Consider the following 13177-nt stretch of genomic DNA (forward strand, 5'->3'; position numbering starts at 1 on the left):
CTCTCTTCCTTTCCCTATACCCTAATTTCCTCCCAGTGGCCATTGAAAATATGAGAGGAGAGCAAAGTTTTGCATTGGAAATTTCCTTGACTGAATGAGGTGGCAATTGTCCTGCCACCTCATTTCAACAAAAGCTTCAGATGCTCTTCTCTTGCCACGTCCTCCTGTTTCCTGTATGATTAAGGATATGGACAGATTACAAAAGCAAAGCCTAGTGATGTTCTCTGTTTACAAAGCTCTTGCTATTACTTGTTATGCTGATAAGGAGTGAGAGTCACTTATCAGTTAAGAGAACTCAGAACAGCTTTGCTAGCATTAGTGCCTGAGGCATTAATGCAGGATGATCTACTGATGGGATGAGCCTGCAGCTCCACAGACATCTCTCAGCACGAGAGCACACACTGGAGCACACACCATTGTGATGGCATTTGTTAGGCAGATTATATTTTAGAAAGATAACTACAGAAGAAAGATACACTGGCTTTGAAATTGCAGCAAATTTGAAGCAGAAATACACAGCCATATATATATTGCATGCCTGGCATATAGCTGTGTATATATATACATATGTCTATACATAGATTATAATGGTCTTCTGGCATCCTCTTATTACAAGCAAAGTAACTTAAAAGGCCTTGAGGGCATACCAAGGTGATCTCTGAGCATGTATCACCTGTTTTCATAAACTGCCAGTTCTCAGCAATCACTGTGTCTCCAGCTGAAAGAGACAGACAGCAAGTGACCCAACAGTTTGTGTTGTTAGTAAATGGGCTCACATCAAGGGCTGCTGGGCACCTACTGTGGCACAGCACCAGTCCCAAACCCAGGGACGTGTTCTTTGTCTAACAGGTGTCGTATTACTGCTGCAAGACTTGCCTACTCAAGTGACAGGTTGAAATCAGCAGTACATTGATTTGCAGCTGGTTTTTCCAAGGTTTTCCTCTGCCTACACAAGGCTTCAATAAAATTAAATCCTAAGAAGTTAGGAACTATGGATGAAACAGAGAAGACGAAGACATTTCATAGAATCAAAGAATGGTCTGGGTTGGAAAGGAACTAAACATTATCTAATCCAACCCCCCTGTCATGGGGAGGGACACCTTCCACTACACCAGCTTGCTCAAGGCTACATCTGTCCTGGTCTTGAACTTCTAGGGATGGGGCATTCAAACTTGCCTGGGTAACCTGTTCCAGTGCCTCATCACCCTCACAGTAAAGAATTTCTTCCTAATATCTAACCTAAATCTACATACTTTCTGTTTAAAGCCATTCTCCCTTGTCCTGTCTCTACACGATTTTGTAAAAGATCCCTGTCCAACTTTCTTGTACACCTCCTTTAGGTACTGGAATGTACAGTAGGGCTTTCCCCAGAGCTTTCTCTTCTCTAGACTCAAAAAGCCCAGCTCTCTCAGCCTAAGTCCATAGGAGAGGGGCTTCTGCCCTCTGACCATCTTCATGGCCCTCCTCTAGACTCCCTGGTCCTTTTTGTGTTGAGGAGGGGAGCCAGAGCTGAACTACTCCAGGTGCGTTGTGACAAGAGTGGAGCTCAGAACTGATTCACCTCCCTTGACCTGCTAGCCAGTAAAATGAAAAACAAAATCCCAACCCTTTGCATTTAAAATGTTGGGTTTATATATAACATCAATATATATTGATTTTCAGGCTAGATGTAAAGAAGACACTTTTTTTTATTATGAGATTGGTGAAACACTGCAACATGTTGCCCAGAGAGGCAGTGGATGCTGCATCTCTGGAAATGTTGAAGGTCAGATTGAATGGGACTCTGAGCAACCTAATCTAGCTGAAGATGTTCCTGTTTATTGTAAAGGGGTTAAACTAGATGGCCTTTAAAGGTCCCTCCCAATCAAGCTTATTCTATGAATCTGTGAATCCATATGCAGATAAAAATATGTATAAAATTTTGCAACAGAACACAAAATACACTTACGTTGTTCATCACAAAGGAATTATTTGTAAAAACTTCACCAATTTGCTTTGTAGATGAGATTTTCACATCAGAAGACAATTATGTTATGAAACCTCTATAAGTACAAACTCGGAAGATTTAGACACTCAATCTCAGCATATTTCATTTCAGCATAAAGTTTAGTTTATAGAACTATCATTCAGGTGTAAGGAATCCACAGAGGGCACAAAATAAGTCAATGAAATCAAATATACTCCCAGAGTAACCACACTGAAGGTTAAACAATACAATGGAATTAAAAGCTGATGTCTGCAATAAAAACTGCAACTCCATTTTCAGCCACCTCTTATCCTCCCACAAAGTTGTTCACTGAACTCTCCAGACATTTTTTTGTTCTGAATAGCCAAGGCCGGACAGTATTGTACCGAGAGCATTATAATGAAAATTAAACACCCATTGGCAAAAGTGTGAAAACACTAAATTAAGAGGCAATTTCCTGTGCCCATGCTATATTAAATCTTTGTAAAAGGAGTTGTCCATGTAGGCATTTATCCCCTGCTGAGGGAACGAAATACATAGATTTGACTTATCAAAAAAAAATCAACTGCCATTTCAGCAACTTTATTTTACGTATCTGATTAGTTGGTCCTCATATTTTTTTAAATGAGGGAAACCCTTCTAATTGACCATGAATAAGGAGTAATTGTTAGGGAAAGGTCAAATTGTCATGAGACATTTTCCTAGTGGGTTAGCATTAATGAGCAGACCCAGAATGTTATACTTTAAGAGGTCCTGGCATTTCCTTTCATTCATGAGCATAATAAGCACTGACATACTTTCCAAGTCCACTAGTGGGTATTCTACACATGTTCTGCGTATGAAAGTTACAGTGCTACAATATCTATGTATATATCTGCATACTTGCTGGCTGAAATAAATAACCAAAGAAGGGAAAAGTGTGCAGTTAAGAGATTGGTTCATAATACAGAGTAAGAATCACCTTGTGTGCACTCTGCTGATGCCAATACCAGATGGATACAGAAGGTAACTGCATTCAAATTTACATATTTTGTTGGTGCCTGAAATGTCACTAAATCCCTGGACACAGGACTGCTGCGTACAGACAAACTGCTGAATTTATGTTTGAGGCCTTTAATTTTTAACTAGTGCACAAGTAATATGAGGATTAAGAGAATTAAGAGAAGAGGATCATTAACCTAATGTGTCACAATGAGTGTCTCCCAACACATGATTACTGATTACATTCATCTTTCTAACTGCAAAGCCAAACCAAAAGAGTCCCAATGATCTAAGACTGTCATTCTGTCTGTCTGTTTGGACCCTCCAGAAATGAGGTTCAGTATCCACTAAATCCATAGAACTCTTTTCCCACTGACTCCAGAGAACCTGAGTTCACCCTCTGCCCTCCATCTTCCAGTCCTAAAAACTCTTTTCTCTATTAATCTTTTTCCTTAGCATTCACATTGGAGTCTTTGTCTAGTCTAACTTTTCACAGGACAGCCTGAGAGCACAGCTCTAGCTCTGCTACTCACTCCACTACTGTGGTGTTCTGTGTGACTTACAGAAGCCTTCATCTTATTTTGAAAATTTCCATACCTTGCAGCTGTGCTTTATTATCAACGTTCTCAGCCTCCAAGATAAATGTCATTCTCACATGATGTCGCAAGAAGAGTATTTTCTGCCTTAATAAAGATATTTTCTATCTTAATAAAATACTGCTTAGTAATGGTAATCTCTCATTATTCTCAGGACTATTCACTTCTGCCTGACTCTGAAAACTTAAGGAGTAAGATAAAATTTGTGAAATCTAAGACCTGAAAATCTAAACTGCTACAGAATTCAGGGTATTGGGTAACCAAAGCTATCTCCACATGGATATCAAGGCCAACCTTCTGTTCAGTACCAGACAACCCTGTCTTACTGACTTTCCTGCTTAGCTAAGTAATTTGTGAAGGGCCACGGACTGTATGCTTGATTTGGGATGTTCTATGACATTGCTGTCATCTCACTGGGATCTTTACCATGAACTCTTTTTGGGAGGTCAGTAGTATTATTTACTTCTGCAATGAATGAGGAAATAAAAAGCAAAGAACTCTTCACTTGTTCCAATGCATAAAGATTAAGAGCAAACCATTAAAAAAAAGCCAAGCCCTGCCTGCTTTTATTGCTCTGCACCTTTTCCCTCACAGTAGCCAAGTCTGCCTGAGAGCAGCAGAATGATGCAGCTCACTAAGTCTGACTGTCCATAAACATTTCATTGGTGCAAATCAGCCAGTCTTACTCAACTCACTCAAAATTTTCAGTACAGGTGAAGAATTCTCTTTATGTAATGCTGGAGGATCAGTATTTTTATTGATCCATCTGTTCTTGGGAAATGGAAGCTCCCCTAGACTTTATGGAAGTCAGTCTGTTGCAGAAGGGAGTCACATCTGCCTTTAACAATTCCCTATTTGGTCACTGTACCTGTAAAAGCCCTCTGAAATATCAGTTTCTAGTTGGATTAAAAATTCATTCTGTCTTTTATTACTGTTTTCACATGCATTGGCCATAGCGTGGCTGAAGATAGTCATTCAGCTTGCCATTTGCTGTTTCATAAAGAACTCCTGTTACTTCAATTAAAAGTTTTCTGAAAAAGACTCTAAAGTTTTGAAACAATGAAATCAATACATGTAATACTTTTAAAAAAAATATTTGACTTCAAGTTAATAATTTAAGTACAACAGCTGGAGATAAAGCAGGTAACTATTAACTGAGCAATCTTACTTTATAGACCTGTGTCAAATTCATATGCTGAGAAACCTGATGTTGAACCTTAAAAACTGTCTTTGGCATTCTCATGTTTCAGCAGTTTTAGAGGATTAAGCATTTCAGAAACACAGATATAATTTAAAAAATACAGGAATAGCTGGTGTTTAAAGCATACCCAACATTCTGAGTAGAATATAAGAATATACAGAAAGGTGAGGTGCATAATCAGATACCTTGTATGGATAGCAGGTCAGTGGTAGGTTATTTCCATAATGTGACAAGACACTTTCACCATTTACAGAACTGTTTACCTCTTCTGCTATTGAGATTGCCAGATAAAATTACATACTAGTGCTCAACCACTCTGAAAGTCAGTTTTCTGAGTAAAGTCCTTCCTAAAAAATTATGCAACCAAGATTAAAATGCTCTTGTGAAGTAAGGGGATTTGTAAGTACATTTATATAAAAACATGTCAAAAATACCAGGGATACCATGGTTGTTTTGTATTGTAAGATATTTTACATTGAAGTTCTGCACTATTTGCTACCATAGTAATATATTAAAATATATATTAAACAAGAAAGGTACCATGCTAATCTTGGAAGGAAACCCAAGCAGCAGTGAATTTGCAAAAAGAAATGCACTTCTACAAAGGAACAGAATCAAAGACAAATAAGAAAACTCTTGCTTAAAACAATAGCTTCAGGAAGATTTAATATCTCTTATTCCCATTGTTGAATGTTCTCAATTAAATTTGAAAAATTCCTTTCATGAATTTAAAATAATGAGATCTATGTGAAAACAGCCTGAGTCTTTACAAACACCTGGAAAAATAGAGACATTCACCTAAATGTTGCAAACACTGCTGCATGACACTATAAGAGTTTTAGGGCACCCCAAATGGAGAACCTGGAATACTCCTTTTGATTTATTTTATTTTGGAATGTTTGAAAACAAAATCTGACAAGTAACAATGCTTATCCTTCAGAACGTAAAGTGCTCTCCAAATTCCTGCCCATTTTCTCTATTTTTTTCAACTGTGCAACAGGAAAAAATCAGAGCAAATTTTTGTAGAGGATGGGACCATCAGGCAGTTTTGTGGTATCAAAGTTTATTAGTTTACAAAATGGTAAAAACAAAAAACAAAATAGAATTTACATGATACATTTCAAGCAATGTGTTGACCAAGGACCTAAAACAGAAAAGAAAAACATGAAATTAGCAAGTTAAAACCAGTGATTCTATTAAAATTTCATCATCAGATGAGCACTTTAAGACTTGCCAAGAAAAATGAAAACACTGAACATACTTTTCCCCCTCCTTTTACTATGTATGAGAAAATAGTTCATAGAATGAAAGTTACAGAATGAGGAGTTTTGGTCTTCTAAATTGTGCCTTGGATGTAGGCAGTCTGATTTTTCTCAAAGTTTTGAAATGGATAATGTGACTCTGTTAGAGAGAGATAGAAGGAATTATTTAAGAGGCAAGATACTTCTTGCTTTATATTTCATTGTAGGAATACATTTCAATCTTACTGATATTGAAAAGGACTTTGGGCCAGATGCCTTAGTACAGGCTTGGCTTGTTAAATGTGCCCATCGTGCTTGGATTGTGGACCTGAGCAGCCCAGACCAGCCAGAGCACTCTGTCAGGGGCCAGGCAGGATGCTGAATGTTAAACCCACAGTGCAGTACAATTGTCCCTACAGCCATTGGCCTCAGGTTTGTGTGCAACCCCTCAAGAGACCTTCACGTAACACTGGGGTGCAGAAGTCTTATGCCACAAGCTAGTTTCTCAAAAAATGACAGTTAAATTAATATTAGGGACTGTTCTCACATAAAATGACTGGATTAAGGTACATGAGTTTCATTTAACTTTTCCAATTGCTGTTGAGTAGCAATGACAATACCAAGATGAAACATTGCTACTCTAGCTGCTCATAGAACTTACAGGTACATTGGGAAGCTAGCAATAGGAAAAAAAATAACTAGCGAGCTGTCCATAAAATACTCTCTTCACTCCCCAAGGAAGAACTACTAACTATTACTAACACTAACCTTCTTGCCATAGTTTTTAAAGGAATTGTTCATGAGAGGTCAAAGCCTCCTTTTAACCAGCAGGGGAAAAAGAAAAAGAAATCATTATTTTTTGTAACTGCAGCTGATGCTGACTTTATTCTCTTCTCCCCTGCCACATATCACCATTGAAATCATCTGCCTTGATGCTTTCAGGCAGGCATTTTCCTCAGGCCACACTTTTTGTTTTATTATTACTATTATTATTCAAGCTTTGCAGTATCCTGTAGGCATATTGTGAAGTTCTTCAAGATTTATTTAGCATAATTTTGATTTTTATTGTTTCACTTTGGAGTGTCAGTGTCTGATTCTGAAATGGTGAAGAAGATACAGGGATAGCTAGGTGTAGATATAGATGGTATAGAATAGGGATGAGAATGGAACTTCGAGCTTATTTTAATTATTTAAGACAAGTTTAACCAGGGCTTCAGCCACTGCTGTAGGCTATATTTAGGAGAAAGGACTGAAATGTGCTAAAATATTTTCCTAACTTCATTCCTTTCAATCTCTGGAAAGATAAATTAAAACTGTGGCAATTGTTATGGGAAGATGGACCTTAGGAACTGAAATCCTCAGCTATGAAGATGCCATTCTTGAATAATATTTTCTGTTTTTTTCAGTCAACCCCAGCAGGCTTTTCTGTGCCAGCAATTCCCTGAAACAACTCTGCTTGAAAGCCCATTATTCCAAACTGCAGGGCAATAAAGATGGTTATTAAGGAATGTGTGACCCTGTATAAAATTTTGACTGTAAAACTCTGTTATTGGCACCACTATTCTACAAATATTGTATACTACAATAATTTAATTTTAAAAAGTCTACCAACTGGCGAAGAATGAAAGAGCAGGCCAAACATGTAAATACAGTAAAAAGAAGAAGAAATGAAATATTTGGCATCCAGGCTTGGTTTAATCATGTTCTTACTGATGCATGTAATGATCTTACCACTCTACAGAATGAAAGTGAAATTTCTGTGTCCTTCTAATTTACACCTGGATGTCATCGCCTGAAATTGAGTTTAGTTTTTTTCTCTATAGAACTTCATAGAAAGTTTAATTGAGAAAGAAATGTTAAGGACCTCTGGGAGAAAAATTGCATGTTATCTTCAACTAAAAGTCAGAAATTACTTGCACATTGCAATAAAAACCAAGACATCTATGACACCCCTGACAGGAGTTTAAGCTGTAAATATTCATAAACATGAATCACATTAAATTTAATGCAAACATTATTGCAAATATGTCTCCATTTAAGACTTTAATGTATTTTTGTTTGTTAGTTTTAAACACTAGTGTTTTCCACACTGACTAACTAGCAGCTTAAATTGATATTAGCAGCAGTGCTATCTATGTAAGGCATCTCAAGATGGCTGAGGAGATCAAAGCTGGAAGGCCAAGCCCTGTCTATAGACAGAGATACAAAATTCCATTGAGATATGGAGCAGATGATTGAGCAGAGATGACTCACAGCCCTGAGTTACAACTTGTTTGTAACAGTCCAATGCAGGGGGCATGAGTTTTTTCTCTAACAAGGAACAGACTAAAAAAATTTCCAGTCTGAGGTCAAGTGTGGACTCTTCTATGCTGGAGAACATTGAATTCTCCAAAGAGAGGAGATTAATAATTTAGAAAGTCAAAGTTTTAGTACCATTTGATCATAACACTTTTTTTTTTTTCCCCAAACCCAGCATTTCTAGCAAGACCAAGGATTTTTAATAAGTGAGTAAAATGTATTATTTAGGGCATGTTAGTCTCAGCAGTGCCATTTTGCCTAATATTTGTTCCAACTGGACTACATGACACGTAAACTTCATTAGTTTCATTCATTTTTGACATGACAAATGTTAACTTTGCACTCTCAGCACAGAAGTCTGTATTATTTGTTTTAAAATATCTTTCTGATTATACTGCTGCAAAGACCAGGGGTTTTAAATTAATTTTATTCAGGACAATAATATATTTAAAATACACATTTAAAATTATCTGTGATACTGGCCCTTCAAATTCTGAACTTATTTCCACCTTTTATATTTTCCTTTATTAGACAATTAGAATTATTGCAGTCATGTCTAAAAACTGTAAACTGCCTCAAGTTTTTAGCCCTTTAGTTCTAAAGAAAATTAATTTTCTGGAACAAAGTGGAATTAAACCACATGCAGCAGCACATATATATCCCTCCTGGAGGGAGAGCTGCTTCATGCACTGCAACAAAGAGGAAGAATTATGGGTGGTTTGTAGGCTTGACTACAAAGTGTGACTGAACAAGTGGTGGAGCACTGAGGTCTATCTTCCTGCTATTTTCATAGGTGCACAACATTTTTTCATTATGATACATTATTCTACATTTTTTCATTATGTAAGGAGAGTTGCATCTAGATAAGCAAATTTTCTTAGCAGCAATATAAATTGTTTTCAGTACTTCACACAGTCATTTTAATGAGTCTTTGGAATTACCAATTGAGTTTAAAGAAAGTGATCACTTGTTTTGGTTCATTTGTGTTGTATATTTGGGGGGTCATGAATAAGAAATAATTGAAGGAAGACAAGCTTAGCCTTAAAGTAAAACAGAAGTGGTTGGATAGCTTAATAATTTAAACAAGTCATGTGTTAAATTGGAAAAATAGATAGTGCTCACTTTCTCTCAAACTTTTTTGCTTGGATTAGTCATTTCATTTCAGCATTTCTAAGTGTGTTTTGAAGACGTGATGTAGATTTTGTTCTATTCCAGCACAGAGACAACTGGGCAGAATGCTGTCATTAAATTCTGACCAGATGCTAATAAGTTATTTTAATATGTTTAGGATTCCTTAGGAATACTCTGAGTAGGCAGTGCTAACTGATCAAAATGTTTCCTTCGATCCAACATATCCTCATATGGGCCTGCTGGAACTCTTCTATTCACCCTCATTGTCAATTTATAGAAAACTTTCAGACTGCTGAATATTGCATAAGTTGCTTGAGAAAATGACATTGCTAGACCCACCTGTTCACTTCTCCAAACGTCAGGCAACCTTCACAAAAAACACTCTGCACATCTGAAGCAGCAGGAGACAAGTAGAAGGGCACAGAGAGAAGCTGATGGGGAAAAATGTCAAGAAAATCCTGTCAGTTTATGATCCAAGAAGACATAAGGAAAACATAAAAATATTCAAGGGAACACAAGAGCTCTTACCCTCTATATCCATCGATGTGAAAAAAAATGGTAAGCATTCCTGGCACAACGAATGGGTGGATTCCAATCCTGGGAACATCTGGAGAGGTTCTTGCAAGAAACAATGGGGTTTTCTTTTCTGTGACAAGGCTGGTTATGCTAAACAGAAAACTGTGCTAAGCAAAGACAGTGCTTAGGCAGCTGAGGTTGGACCAGAGGCAGAAAAAATCCACAAATATGCAAAACCCTGAGATTTTTTTCCTAGTGATTACTTGGAAATAAGACTGTGCCATGTAATTAACTGCTGGGTAGCAGGATAACATTAATGGGGACAACTCACAGAGGTTTGTGTGAACATGAGATTAATTATGGCAATAATTAAGGAGGCTTTTATCAGTTACACATACAGAGATGTGACCATTGTGTACTCCTTATCAGTGGTTTCTTCTCACAGAAAAAAACCCTGCAATAAAACCTGCAGAGTCTTTGTCTCCCAGAGTCCTTCTTGAAAGCCTGAGGATGACCCAGGCTTCTCAAGCTGAGATGCAGTACATCTGAGTAGCTGAAGGATTTTACTGCAGCTTTGTTTTGTTTTGCAATAACTTCTCCAGAAATAATGCCTCCTCCATGACGGCCAGGATTTTGGGATAAACATTTGCCTGGACTGTACAATTTGTTAGTGGCTACAATTAAAACAAATTAAAATTATATTTCTTCTTACTCTTTAGGAAGCCAAATATCTAGTTTGTTTTACTGCTGAAATTCTCTTGGTTTTTGAAATAACATCTGCCTAATACATTACATAAATTGCTTCCCTTTTGGATTGTCATGCTGTTTTAGACAGTCGCAGGAGGATGGCAAAGAGAAGAAATTCAACTGTACAGAAGAAATGTTAATGACCTTTAACTGCAGAAGGAGGAAATATGAAGAAGAAAGAAGAATGCTGGAGAAAATATGAAGAAAGATGAATGCTAGAGAAAAATGATCAGATATCATCTCAGACAATAGGGGGAAACCCCTTTTTTTTTTTGCACTGGCTGTAAATGGAAAATAGACGGCATTTTAAAGGTGCTACAGCAAAGAAAACCTTTCTGAGGTGTCAGATGTTGAAATAGGCTTTCAGAACACTTTAAGGACAGCCTGGCATCTTCCTGCTGTTTCTGGACTGATGCAAGGGGTGGAGCAGGTGCCATCACCATGTGGCCAGCACAGTGCTGCAATCCCCACTGGCCTGGTGCTGGCTGCCCACAGACAGCTTCGCTGGGCAGAACTGCACCACCACAGCACTGGCTGACAGGGGCCCACACCTGCTCCTGCCTCATCCCTCCCACTGCCTGCTCATGCCTGACAAATCTCATTCTTCCATGGCTTCAAAGGACATATTTCTGCTCTCCTTCTCTAGGTGTTGTATACAGAACTTTGCCTGTATTTATGTGTCTGAGGCTGAGGCTGATGATCTTTTTGGGAGCTATGAAAGAAATTATTTTTATTACTTGCTTGGTGACCTCAGGCAGGCACCATTAAAGTAGGTGGTGTAGGATATAGACATTCAATATTCAGGAGTCTGTAGTGATGTCCAGCCCACAGCGCACACATGTGACAGCCAATGCAATAAAACCCATCTCTGAAACAGAGCTGATACCTAAAAGACCCTCAGACTATGTTATTTTTTGTAGCCAATTTTCCCTTTCATGGTAAAGAAGAGTGAATTTATATTTCTAAACATATGATGAAGAAAATGTGCTCCATCTTCTGGACAGTAGGGAGGGCAAATGGCTGAAAATGAATACAGTAGAATTTCAGACAACTGTTTAGACCCTAATCCTCTGCCCAACCTTATACAGCACTGTCTGAGTAGTTCCTGCCATTTCACACAAAAAACATTTTAAAGATTTTTTTTTTTTCTTCTTTAATGCTACTTTAAGAAAAGCAGCTATGAAATGCAGCCAGGAACAAAGTGTGAAATATTCTGTACCAGGTAGGTTGTGCTTGCCATATTAAAATTAATAGTACTAACACTGCTGACTTTAATAAAACCTGAATTTCCAGATTGAATTCCATCAGTTCCCATGAAATACACAATATATCAAGAAATAAAAGACTACAGGAAATACTGTACACACAGGACTCTGCCAGAATTGAAAAAGGCTTTAAAAAGGGAAAAAGTTTTAAGGAGTAAAGAGTATATATTTTAAAACTCAGTAAACAGGTTTTCAACAGCTCTCCTGACTGTTAGGCATGCAGTATGCCTTGTGTACTATAAGCTTTTAAGAAAATATAATAGCTGCAGCTTTGAGTCATTGCTAACACAGCATCCCTACTTTTTAGACAGGGAACAATTATTTTTTTCTTCTGCTACTCAGCTGCAGAAATAATGATGGAATTCTTATACTCTGATGCTTGTTTCAGACATAACTTTTGTTCAACAAGATAGGATGCCTTATTTTGGGGTAGGCTTTTATTTACATCTCTAGCTTTTGTTCTATTTTGCAGCTTGACAGGTTCTAACCTAAATATGCAGCAAACAATTTCTTAAGGGGTCAGTGCAAGTGATTTAAAGATCCTCTGCTTCTTCCCTTCAGTCATTTGGAGCTCACAGGCAAGAGATGCTTAAGAAATTGGGAAATAGACACGTGACTTTATGCAGTTTTTATGACATCAAGTCCCTAATGCAATGAGTGAATAGAATGAAAAATGCATGACTTTGCTTTCCCAGCAAATGTAACACTTTTCCACAGTTATAATGAGTGTTATTTGATGGTATGCTATGCTTTTATCAGTAGCACTACAAGACTTCTCAGCATGCATTTGAAAATAGTTGTATGTAAGACTTTTCATCATAAACATTATTTTCAGGAATATTTGACAACTGATTCTTGTAAGAAGTGATTTTTTCTAAACTTTAAGTCACTCTTCTAATCATAAAATATTTGTTTTTCTCTCATTTCCAAAATCTGTGTATAAAGGCAAGATTATAGAATGGGATGTTTATATTCAGCGCATTAGCTACCATGCAACAACATGACCATGAAATGTGCTGTGCTCTTCCCAGTCAGGAGCTGATGGCTGCGTGCTCCCAAGTGGGGTTGTGTGCTCCCAACTGGCCCCTTTTACATCCTCTAAAACACTGATGTAGTGATTTGCTTGATCCAGAAGAACAATCCTACAGGCTGTGCAATGAATGAACATTCCCCATCCCACGCTTCTGCCAGGCAGCCCATTGTGAAGGATTGTGAAGGATGTTATCACCATGCAG

General features: G+C 37.6%; 1 protein-coding gene and 1 long non-coding RNA gene across 2 annotated transcripts in view; both read right to left on the minus strand.

Annotated features, from left to right (window-relative positions):
- Positions 1-13177, minus strand: part of IMPG1 (interphotoreceptor matrix proteoglycan 1) — a 55975-nt gene that overhangs the window by 12266 nt on the left and 30532 nt on the right. The gene's annotated exons all lie outside the window — the stretch shown is intronic.
- On the minus strand, positions 5795-10158 carry LOC135296291 (uncharacterized). Its single transcript, XR_010358351.1, has 3 exons — positions 9943-10158; positions 9754-9845; positions 5795-5888 (listed from the first exon to the last, which is right to left on the minus strand). It is a non-coding gene; the product is annotated as an uncharacterized LOC135296291 (long non-coding RNA).

The sequence above is a fragment of the Passer domesticus genome, chromosome 3 (assembly GCF_036417665.1).
Source record: "Passer domesticus isolate bPasDom1 chromosome 3, bPasDom1.hap1, whole genome shotgun sequence".
NCBI lineage: Eukaryota > Metazoa > Chordata > Aves > Passeriformes > Passeridae > Passer > Passer domesticus.